Source organism: Gekko japonicus, unplaced genomic scaffold, assembly GCF_001447785.1.
Source record: "Gekko japonicus isolate JY-2015 unplaced genomic scaffold, Gekko_japonicus_V1.1 scaffold554, whole genome shotgun sequence".
Classification (NCBI taxonomy): domain Eukaryota; kingdom Metazoa; phylum Chordata; class Lepidosauria; order Squamata; family Gekkonidae; genus Gekko; species Gekko japonicus.
Window position 1 is genome coordinate 520,235 of NW_015171520.1, and position 11,294 is coordinate 531,528.

Sequence of the window (11,294 nt, forward strand, 5' to 3'; positions counted from 1 at the left end):
AATGTTCCTGACTCTGCGGTTACAGAGTCCGATGGAGTGCCACTGACGGAACCGTGCCCTGAGATTGTACCACCTCGTAGATCTCAGAGAAATCGATGTGCACCTTCCTACCTGAGTGATTATGACTGTTCATAGTGTTTTTGCTTAGGGGGGAGGGATTTGTAATGTATTCAGATGCTGCACTGAATGCATGGGGATGAAGTGTGAATCATCCCATAGAGAAGCTATGCTAAGCTTCAGACATCGGCTAGGATTCGCGCCGAAAGTATTGTGTCCAATCGCATTTGAACTGTCTGTGGTGGGAACGATTGTGATTGGGCTATTATGCGAACAACCTGATAGGTTGGTACTTGTATAGTAGGTGTGGCTACATTAGCCCGGAATGTTTAAATACCGAGCAGCTGAAATGGACAAGCTGTTCGGGCTATGAGGAGTTGTACCGTGTTAGTGAAGTTGATTGTCGAGCTGAATAAACCTGAGTTTTGCTGAAATCACTCTCTGACTACTTTGTTAAGTACGGACTTAACATGAGGTGGCCCCCATATGACAGCCAATGTGACGTAGCAGTCAGGGCTTCAGAGTATGGGAGAGGCTGCAGGTGTGTGGGGGGTGGAAAGCTGAAGAGTGAGGGGGAAATAAAGGTAGGTTGATGATTGGCTGGGAAGGAGATATGGTTGACAACTCCAGGTGGGAAATTCCTGGAGATGTGGGGGATGGAGCCTGGAGAGGGTGAGGTTTCAGGAGGCGTGGGACCTCAGACAGGTACAAAGCCATAGACCCCACCCTCCAAACCAACCATTCCCTCTGGGGAACCAATCGTTACCAATCTCCAGGTGAGGGCTGAAGATCACTCAAAATTACAACTGTTCTTTAGGTAGCAGAGATCAGTTCCTCTGAAGAAAATGGTGGACTCAGTGTCATTATACCCTGCTGAGGTCGCCACAGCAAATTGACACTGAGTGTCCAAGGCCGGGGCACCTGCCCAGAGCCTCTTTCTAGAGGCCGTTGTATTTATTTCCACAACGGGCCTTTTTCCTAGTCTGTAAATAAAGGTAATTTTATGTACTCATACCCCACCTTTCTCTTCAAAGGGGACCCAAAGCAGCTTTACATCATTTCCCTTGCCACCATTTTATCCTCACAACAACTTTGCAAGGTAGGTTAGGCTCAGTGTGTGTGAGTGACACAAGGTTACCCAGCAAACCTCCTTGGGAGAGGTGGGATTCCAACCAGTTGAGCCAGTTTGGTGCAGTGGCAGGACTCTAATCTGGGGAACCAGGTTTGAATCCCCACTCCTCCACATGCAGCCAGCTGGGTGACCTTGGGCTAGTCAACAGTTCTCTCAGAGCTCTCTCAGCCTCACTTACCTGACAGGGTGTCTGTTGTGGGGAGAGGAAGGGAACGATGATTGTAAGCCACTTTGCGACTCCTTGTAGTGAAGTGCGGGGTATAAAACTACTACTTCTTTTCCTCCTCTTTCTTTTTCTGAATTAGAACACAAGTCTCCCAGCCCAGATCCTAGTCCAACACTCTAACCCGCTACATCACACTGACTCTCAGTATTACGAGTCTCTAATCCTCATCCAAATCCAGGAGCAGTGCACGTAAACGTCTCACGGCTCAGAAATGTGGAGCAGGCTTAAATGTATACTTCCTTGGAAGGAAGTCCTATTGAAGAAACTGAAATTTTATTTTGAGTCTAAAGGTAAAGGTAAAGGTTCCCTTGCTCGAAAGCCAGTCAAGTCCGACTCTAGGGTTGCGGTGCTCATCTCCGTTTCCAAGCTGAAGAGCCAGCGCTGTCTGAAGACATTTCTGTGGTCATGTGGCCGGCATGACTAAACACCGAGGCGCACGGAATGCTGTTACCTTCCCACCGAAGTGGTACCTATTTATCTACTTGCAATGTCTTGCTTTCGAACTGCTAGGTTGGCAGGAGCTGAAACTAGAGACGGGAGCTCACTCCGTCATGCGGCACCCGGGTCTCGAACTGCTGAACTACTGACCTTCCACAGCCTGCAGTTCAGCGTCTTAACCACTTGAGCCACCGCAGCTCCTTTTTTGAGTCTACAGGCATGTAATTGGGATACAGTGTAAAAATATCTAAAAAGGCAAACTGTCATCCAGACATACCTGCTTCAGAGGGGACATCAAGCGCCAACCCAAAGGATCTGGCTTCTTGAGTGATGCTGATGCTCTGCAGATCTTCCAGGGAAGGTAGTTCCATAAATCCAGAGCGGCCACAAGGAAGAGACCCATGTTTGCTTCCCATGGTCTTACTGCTCAGTGAACACCTCTCCAGTTTGTGCCCTCCTGGATCTGTCTGACAGCAGCAGCTGAGACTTCAAAGAGTGCACAGAGGCCCACCTGAGAGCTGACTTCTCCCATGGTGTTTGTCGTAAGGTTAACACATCCAATGCAATGAAAGGTCCTTTCAAGAGATCCCAGGACTGCAGCAACCTGGAAAGAGAAAAACAGATAAAGATCTCAGCATACAAATCCTAGATTTTTGTTCTGCTGCTCTCACACTATATTGCCAAGCAGTAGAGTCACTTATTCTTGGATTGGACTGTCACAAAGACACATATCTGTCTCTTGTTAGAAATATATCTTCTACGGTAATAAACCCTAACAAGGGTCACTGGGTGTGTTTGTGGGGGAAGGTATTTGTGAATTCACGTGTCTGTCTGTGACAGGTGGGGATGAGAGAGTTCTTTCAAGAACAGCTCATGAGAGAACAGCTCTGAAAGAACTTGTAACTGACCCAAGGTCACACCAGCAGCTGCATGTGGAGGAGTAGGGAATCAAACCTGGTTCTCCCAGATTACAGTCTGTGCTCCTAACCACTAAACCAAAAGCAGGAGAAGACTACAGAACTGGGAATGCACTTATCAAATTAGGAGGGAAAGGCATCAGGAAAGGAAATTATTGTTTGAATTACAATTAACTGGAGACATGATGCTTGATCATATATTTGGCAGAAACTTTGGGACAATGGGAAGTTTTGAATAGGAGATTCCAGGCTGTCACAGGACACTTAATGTCGAAATTTGCCTTGATGGCCACTGACTGCATACCATGTAAAAGACAATACAGGGGGAGAGGTCTCCTGTTTTCCAGCCTGGTGGGGCTGGGTTGCCTTTGTAAGGTTTGCTCCCCATGCTCTCTGCTGGCCTTGTGGGGACTAAGACTTGTTTATGGTGTTATTACATGCAGTACACACATTCAGGCTGGGAGCGAAAGGTATGCAGATGAAAGTGGAAGGGCAAAATATGGTTGGTGGATGTTGTCAGGGCTGCAGCAGACCAGTTTGGTGTAGTGGTTAAGTGCGCGGATTCTAACCTGGGAGAACCGGGTTTGATTCCCCACTCCTCCACTTGCACCTGGCTGGATGAGGTTGCCAAGTGTAAAGCAATTACCGACGGGGGAGCCTTGCCGGGCTCCGGGAGCCGTCCCTGGATCTGTGTGCGCGCGCTTCTGACGCGCGATGCCGATCATGTTGAGGGCGTGGCTCTGATCGTCGGAGGGAAAACCATAGAGTTTTCCCTCTGATCGGGGCCACACCCCCAATGTGATCGACGTGGTTGCGTCATCTCTGGTGACGCAGCCATGCTGCGCTTTGGGGGGCGGAGTTCCCCCCGGGGCCCGATTCCGCGGTGGTGGAAATCAGGCCTCCGAAGCGGGGGTTTACCCGCCCCCACTTGGCAGCCCTATGGATGACCCTGGGCAAGCCGCAGATCTGATAAGAGCTGTTCTTGAAAAAGAGTAGTTTCTGTCAAGAACTCTCTCAGCCCCACCTACCGCACAGGGTGTCTGTTGTGGGGAGGGGAAGGGAAAGGAGTTTGTAAGCCGCTTTGAGACACCTTTGGGTAGTGAAGGGTGAGGTATAAATCCGATCTCTTCTTCTTCCCTCATGCTTGCTATGCTGACTGTTCCTGGAGAAGGGCAGTTCGTGGTTGTTTTCCCCTGCGGAATGTCCACAAAGAATTGACTAGCAGTGCCATGATTATGTTGGTGGCTGGACACCTCCGCAGCCCTTAGAGCTGTGCTCCCCATTTTAAAGTGCCTCTTCCACTTGCTGCAGATAGACATTCATGGCATCACGTGTGAAGATGCTAGAGATATCAGGTCAGGGCACCCACACAAGGCCCGGTCTCGTCAGATCTCAGAAGCTAAGCAGGGCTGACCTCCAAGGTATACCAGGGTCGGGACACAGAGGCAGGCAATATCAAGCCACCTCTCTGAAATGTCCTAGCCCCGCTAGAAGTCACCAGAAGTCAACCATGACTTCCAGGCACGCAAGCACACAGACAAACTCACACACCAAAAAAGATATCAGCTCAGGCTATAACCCCATGTATGCTTACTCGGATGCATATCGTGCTAAAATAATGAGGAATTCCTTCTGAGCAGACATAATTCAGGGTGCATGGCCGCCTTTAGGGCATTTCCTAAAGGAGATCACACAGTAGTTCTGCCAGCATGACATAGGCTAATACCACACTAAGCCAGTTATAACACGCCGTCTTTCAAGACAATAGAGTTTCCTGTATGCACATTACAGTGTAATGTTTATGTAACTGTCAAGTATTAACCCTGCCAGTGGGGAGGGAAGATAAAGAACTGTGTGCCTTCCGGAGCATTTGAATGTTTACACAGGAGGAGAAAACTTCAGAGAAAGTTTTTCTCACATGCCCATCTGCCAATGAGAAACCAAAATGGGAAGTGGGGGGATCCTTCTTCCCGCTGCACTCTTTGCAGGAGGCGGGAGAGAACTGGACGTGGCAGGATCCTCCCCTCCCCCAGCAATTGGAATGCAGCACTGCCCCCATGCAAGTAGCCATCTTAAAAGCAACATTTCCCAGCATACTTAGGAGAGGAAGTGTGCAGGCATTATACATTTCCGGAGCATGCACCGGAAGAGATGTGTAGTTGGGTGGAGAGTTTGTTGCTGCTAGGTAAGGAGGTGGGTGAGGATTGAGTTTCTAAGCAATCTGATCCCTGTGGTTGCCGAGGGTGGTGGAGGTGGGGGGAATCTATTGCTGTCTTTCTCCCCTCACTCTTCAGTGGCTTTTTCCTTCCTCCCTGAAGCTGCTTTATACTGAGTCCAGGGGTCCCCAAAGGGATACCGCCTTTCCAGGTGCCCACCATCTGTTCTTAGGAAATGCCCCAGCTGGGCTTCCAACGAGCTCTTGGGAGATCTGATTGGCTGTGCAGATTAAGACATTGTTTCACTTGAGCTGCCACCACAGTGTTGGTCCCCCCCCCCCGTCATTGGTCTTTCTCAGTGGTTTTTTTTTAAAAATTATTATTATCCTTCTTCCCTGCACTTGGGCTTTTTCGGCCTGAGCAGTTTTGCCTCCTGCAGAGGTTGTTTTGTGGCTGGCTCTATTGACATATATGTCTATGATGAAGTGAGGTAGAAAGCTGTTACTGTGTATAGGTCAGTATGATCTAGTCTGTAAGTCTTAGCTGTCATGCTAAGTGGTTAACAATCTTACAGCCAGGTGTTTAACTACCAGGTGCTACTCTTTGTCCTCATTAAGAGTAGGTAATTAGTCTGCCCTGTTAGTGATTGGCTGGGGGTTGTATATAAGGTATAAGCTTGATAAATGGGGGGGGGGCATAGCTCTCTCTAACTGAGGTATGTTATGCTGTGTAACAGTCTATATACATTCTCTGTGTAAATATTCACCATTATCGCACTATAAACTTTCTGCACTTTCACTGCCAGTTGGTCTCCAGGCTTCTTATTTACTGTACCCAATAGGCTCTGTCTGCCCCCTGTGGCAGCCATTTTGCAGTTGCTGCTACCACCCTGCATCAGAATCCAAAAGGTGACCATAGGCTCAAAAAGGTTGGGGGTCCCTGGCCTACTCCAAGTAGCAGGTGCTTTCCACGCTCTCCAGCTGAGGGCTTTTACATCCTCTGCTATTTGATCCCAAAAATATTTTTTTAAAAAAAACTTGATATACCAGCAGTTGAATTTGGGACCTTCCTTAAGCAAAGCAGCTGCTCTACCACTGAGCCATGGCCATGGTCTCCAGTCCCCAGAAAAGAAGCACATTTCCCCCCAGCTTCTGAGATCCTTTTGTAAAAGAAATAGGTCAGCTGACCCAAACTATGCAGGAAAGCGTCACAGACTGAGCTACAACCAAGAAGGAAATCCATGGATATTAAAATGAGGGCTGGAAGTAGGGAAACATTGAGATGGAAAACCTGCACAAGCAGTGGTGGGTGGTTCCCTCCCCAGACCTTATTCAAAAAGGAAGGGTTAATGAGTGAGGAGGGTGAAGTATTGAATGATGCCCTCTTCACAGCATCTACAATACACGCCTCTGCTACACACCGCTCAGTTGTTGCCTGGCTGGGATGCTCTCTACTTAGCCCTAGCATGGCTTTATCACAAGAATATGACGTAAGAGCCCTGTTAGATTAGACCAGTGGCGCATCTAGTCCAGCCTCCTGTCTCGCCAGGGGTCCCTATGCCATGATTTCATAGTTGACGTTGCTAGGTATCCTGCTTCCTGTCTCACTTTGCCTACAGATCATCATCTTCCCTGTCCTGCCTGGACTTTTAATGAGTCAAGCTCCCTAAGGCCCAGCCCCTGTCACCTATTGCTTAGTTCCTTCTGGTCTGTTATGTTCCTGCAGTGTATGAGGAGATATGCCTGGAAGTGACCATCTGGCTACAGATCTGGACAAATTCTGCCCATTAAGGTACTTTCCTCGGCAAATCTCACACCCATTTCAATCACTTCTAGGTCCAGCTACTGGAATCAAGATAGCGGTGCAGTCTGAGTTCCTGTGTATGATCCTGCTCTCTGGCTGTGTTTCTCCAGTACCCATAAAAACTGTGGAGCTGCACACGAAAAAAGGTAGGAAATGCAGAGGTAGATTTCTGGGGGGGGGGGGGGGGGGGAGAATGATACTTTCCAAGACTGCCAACTACTTATAAAGAAAGAGAACGGCATGGGCATACACTAAGCATAGTTTTACTCTTGCTGCATCTCCACACTGAGGGCAGCTGCATCTAATGGATTTCTCTCTGACACATGGTTTTAACAAGTCTAAGAGCTGTGTCAAGAAGAAAAGGTGTTGGATTCTACCACTCTGTTTAATCATTGGCACTGACTTGCTCCACCAGTGGAAGGCTTCCATGTACCAGAACAGTGTACTAGCATCAGCAAAACACAGTGCCAACATCCAACCCAACAGTGAATCTAAATACCTTTCTTTGATTATTGCATAAGCATGATCAACTGCCATAGGCTATAGGTTACCGATATATCTAATTCTCAGCATGGCCAAATTTGTAGATACTTAAATCTGGAGACTGGAACCATGAGCAGATAAGACAGATCTTTCTACAAGCCTGAGAAAAGCCCAAGTTTGCAGAAAAATCTGAAACTGAAAAAACACACACATATACACTCGGGGGGTGGGGTGTTTAAGCCTGTCACCCCAAATGACAGAAACTGTACTTGTACCTTTAAGTATTAGTGTTTTTGGTTTTTTACTGATTAGTACAATGCAAGTAAAAGAAACTTGGACTATGCAGCATCAGATTTATTCATTCCTTTCCAAGCCATATTTCTACAAACATATATTCAAGGTGGTTTATTGCAAAAGAATCCCCAACAGCAAAGACCCCTACAAAAATAAATCTAAAACAGAAGAGTTGGTAGCAACCAAGTAGCAAAGCAGCAAATAAAACAACTCCAATCTCTCTATATAATAATTCTGTTTTGGTGGTGGCACGCTCCTGAACATTCTACATGCTCCCAAATCAGTTGGCTCCCTGATCTGTCACTCAGAAGCTGTCCCTATCCACTGGCTGCGTTGCCTGAGTCTCACCTCCAATATTCTAAACAGTTTGCTGTTCCTCTCCCCCAACAGCCAGTCAAAACGCAGAGGTCATTTGCATATGCCGCCTGATTGGCCTTTGCCTCTAACATTTTAAACAGTTTGTTTAGTCATTGAATGTGTCCTGAGGTAAAATACATATCCCAATCTTCCCTTAAACAGTCACTGGAGTTGCTAGTCTCCATGTGGGGTTTGGAGATCTCCCAGAAATCACTGTGTTCCCTAGCCGCAGCACATCATTTCCCCTACACAAAATTTCCCAACTATTACTATGGCTGCTTTGGGCAGTGGACTCTATGGCATTATACCCTGCTGAAGTTCCTCTGCACCCCAAACCCTGCCCTTCCCAGGCTCTACCCCTCAAATCTACAGGTCTGGCCCTCCCCTTTGTATTGTCAGCTTCCAGGCAGCACCTGGAGATCTCCAAGATCAGTTCTCCTGGAGAAAATAGCTGCTTTGGGCAATGGACTCTATGGCATTATACCTCCGCACCCCAAACCCTGCCCTCCCCAGGCCCTGCCCCTCAAATCTACAGGTCTGGCCCTCCCCTTAGTATTGCCAGCCTCCAGACAGCACCTAGAGATCTCCAAGATCAGTTCTCCTGGAGAGAATGGCTGCTTTGGGCAATGGACTCGATGGCATTATACCCTGCTGAGGTCCCTCCCCAGCCCAAACCCTGCCCTCCCCAGGCTCTACCATTCAAATCTACAAGTATTTCCCAACCCAGAGTTGGCAACCCTGTAACTGGCTATGGAACCACTTTCCTGAACCTTGGAACCCAGAAAACATGGCATGGGAGGAGGTGGTTTTCAGATCTCGCTGAATTATATCTACATCTTTTGGTGCGTTCACCACTTCTCCCAATTTGGAGTCATATGCAAATTTAATGAGTAGCCCCTCCACACCCTCATCCAGATCATTTATAAAAATACTGAAAAGTACCTGGACCAGAACAAGCCCTGTGCATCCCACTGGATGCCGCAGTTCCCTCTGAGCTGCACTAGGGGGTGCTGGCACACAACATTTTAACAGGCAGCTCAGGGGTTGTGAGCTTATGCTCACATTTCCCCCCCACACTGGAAACAATGGAGGATGGGGCACCTCCTTCTGGGACCCATAGAATTGGACCCCATGGGGGGTTGAGGAGAGGCACCAGCAGCTATACTGCAAATTAGATGCTTTTACCTCAAAAAATCCCCCCCAAAAACCCCCAGATCAATTTTCTATTATAGCCTATGGGGTCTATTGACTATAATGGTCCCCATATGATGCAACAGAGCTGGGGGGAAATGATTTTTTTTTTGCACACCCCTATTAGGCTTTTCAGTATGATTTGTAAGCTGGCTTGAGTCACAGGGAAAAATAGGACATACATATTTGAATCAATAAGTAGTTTGGGCAGGTTGATAACATTTAAGCAACTTTCTGTTTGTAAGGTTAGGCAGGGTTCTGACAGTGATTGTTCAACCTCTGCTGTACTTGACCTGTAATGCTGGTTGTCGTAATTCACTAAAAAAACCCCAAAGCAGACTGCAAGAGTCCCCCCCCCCCCAAGTTCTGGTGTGTTTTCTAAGGCTCAGCACAAGACAATGGTCCAAGGCCCGGGCTGCCAATATAGCAAGCTGGGGTTGGGTAGACCTGTTTTCTGGAGGCCAGGTCTACCAATATAGTGGAAGGGGGTGGGCAGACCTCTTCTCCGGAGGATAGGTCTACCAATATAGTAGAAAGGGGTACGGAAAATTTGACTTCTGTTTTCTCTACAGTTTGGTGTAGTGGTTAGGAGCGTGGACTTAATCTGGGAGAACCAGGTTTGATTCCCTACTTCTCCGCATGCAGTCAGCTGGGTGACCTTGGGTCAGTAACAAAGTTCTTTCAGAGCTGTTCTCTCATGAGCAGTCATTAAAAGAGCTCTCTCAGCCCCACCTACCTCACAGGGTGTCTGCTGTGGGGAGGGAAAAGTAAAGGAGATTTGTAAGACTCCTTTGGGTAGTGAAGAGTGAGGTATAAATTCAATCTATTATTATTATTATTATGTTTAAATTATTCTTAAAATATAGTTTAAATACAAAGACTGAAGGTCAAAGAAGACGGGGAAGGCAAAGGATGAGATGGTTAGACAGTGTCATAGATGCAACAAACATGAAATTGAGCAAACTTCAGAGGATGGCGGAAGACAGGAAGGCCTGGTGGGATCTGGTCCATGGAGTTGTGAAGAGTCGGACTCGACTGTGTGACTGAACAACAACAACAAAAATAATTTATTCTGAGATTTTTATAAGGTTATGGAAGAAATTTTCTAAAAAACTAATTTATGTGATAGTCAAATGTATAGTCGCTCCCAACTTTAATGCTACTACCTTTTTTCGCTTGCAAAGTAAAATTTCTGCTCACAACACTGTGGAGCTTAAAGGGAACACAGCTGAACTCCTCCCACTGACAACTACTACTCTTTGAGTGCAGTTCTCGAACCAGTTCCCTAACTATCCTAGAGTCCAGTTCACAGTCCTCTGATTTATTTATTTATTTATTTAATTTTATTTATACCCCGCCCTCCCCGCATGCAGGCTCAGGGCGGCTTACAACAATATGGCACTCAGTGCAATAAAACATGATAAAACAATTTAAAACAATTAGTACATGGGCCACGCCCAAGGAACCCGCGTGACTAAAGCCCTCTCTCCGCATTGCACATGCCCTTTCATTCCGAGGGAGGTTGCTGTGGCCCCCTGATGTTAATCTGCCACTCAACCTCCGGCGGTGCTGCTGAACGGTCCTCGTTGGTGGTAGTGGTGCCGGCGGCGGCTCCTATTTGAAAGCCTGGCAGAAGAGCTCCGTCTTGCAGGCCCTGCGGAACTGCAACAGGTCCCGCAGGGCCCTGATCTCCTCTGGGAGCTCATTCCACCAGATAGGAGCCGCCACCGAGAAGGACCTGGCCCTTGTGGCAGCAAGCCTGGCCTCTTTCAGGCCTGGGGTCGCAAGACAATGTTGCGACCCCGACCGAAGTGCTCTTTGGGGCCTATGTGGGGCAAGGCGGTCCCTCAGGTATGCCGGACCCTGGCCATGTAGGGCTTTAAAGGTAAGCAACAGCACTTTGAAGCGAATCCGGTATGCTATAGGCAGCCAGTGCAGCGCTTTAAGCACAGGCTGGATGTGATCCCATTTAGAGACACCAGCAACCAGCCTGGCCGCCGCATTCTGCACTAGCTGCAGCCTCCGAATCAGCCACAAAGGCAGCCCCATGTACAGAGCGTTGCAGTAGTCTAGCCTTGAGGTGACCGTCGCATGGATCACTGTGGCTAGGTCTTCACGGCTGAGAAAGGGGACCAACTGCCGCACCAGCCGAAGATGGTAAAAGGCCGCTTTGGCAGTGGCTGCTACCTGGGCCTCCATCGATAAGGTGGAGTCCAGGAGCACTCCCAAGCTCCCAACCT

General features: G+C 48.0%; 1 protein-coding gene across 1 annotated transcript in view; it reads right to left on the minus strand.

The window, feature by feature from the left end:
- The window catches only part of LOC107117336 (C-type lectin domain family 2 member B-like), a 63,458-nt gene that overhangs the window by 39,565 nt on the left and 12,599 nt on the right, over positions 1-11,294 (minus strand). The window contains exon 2 of the mRNA XM_015419431.1: positions 2,131-2,457. The gene's annotated coding sequence lies outside the window, so the exon portion shown is untranslated. The remainder of the gene's footprint in view (positions 1-2,130; positions 2,458-11,294) is intronic.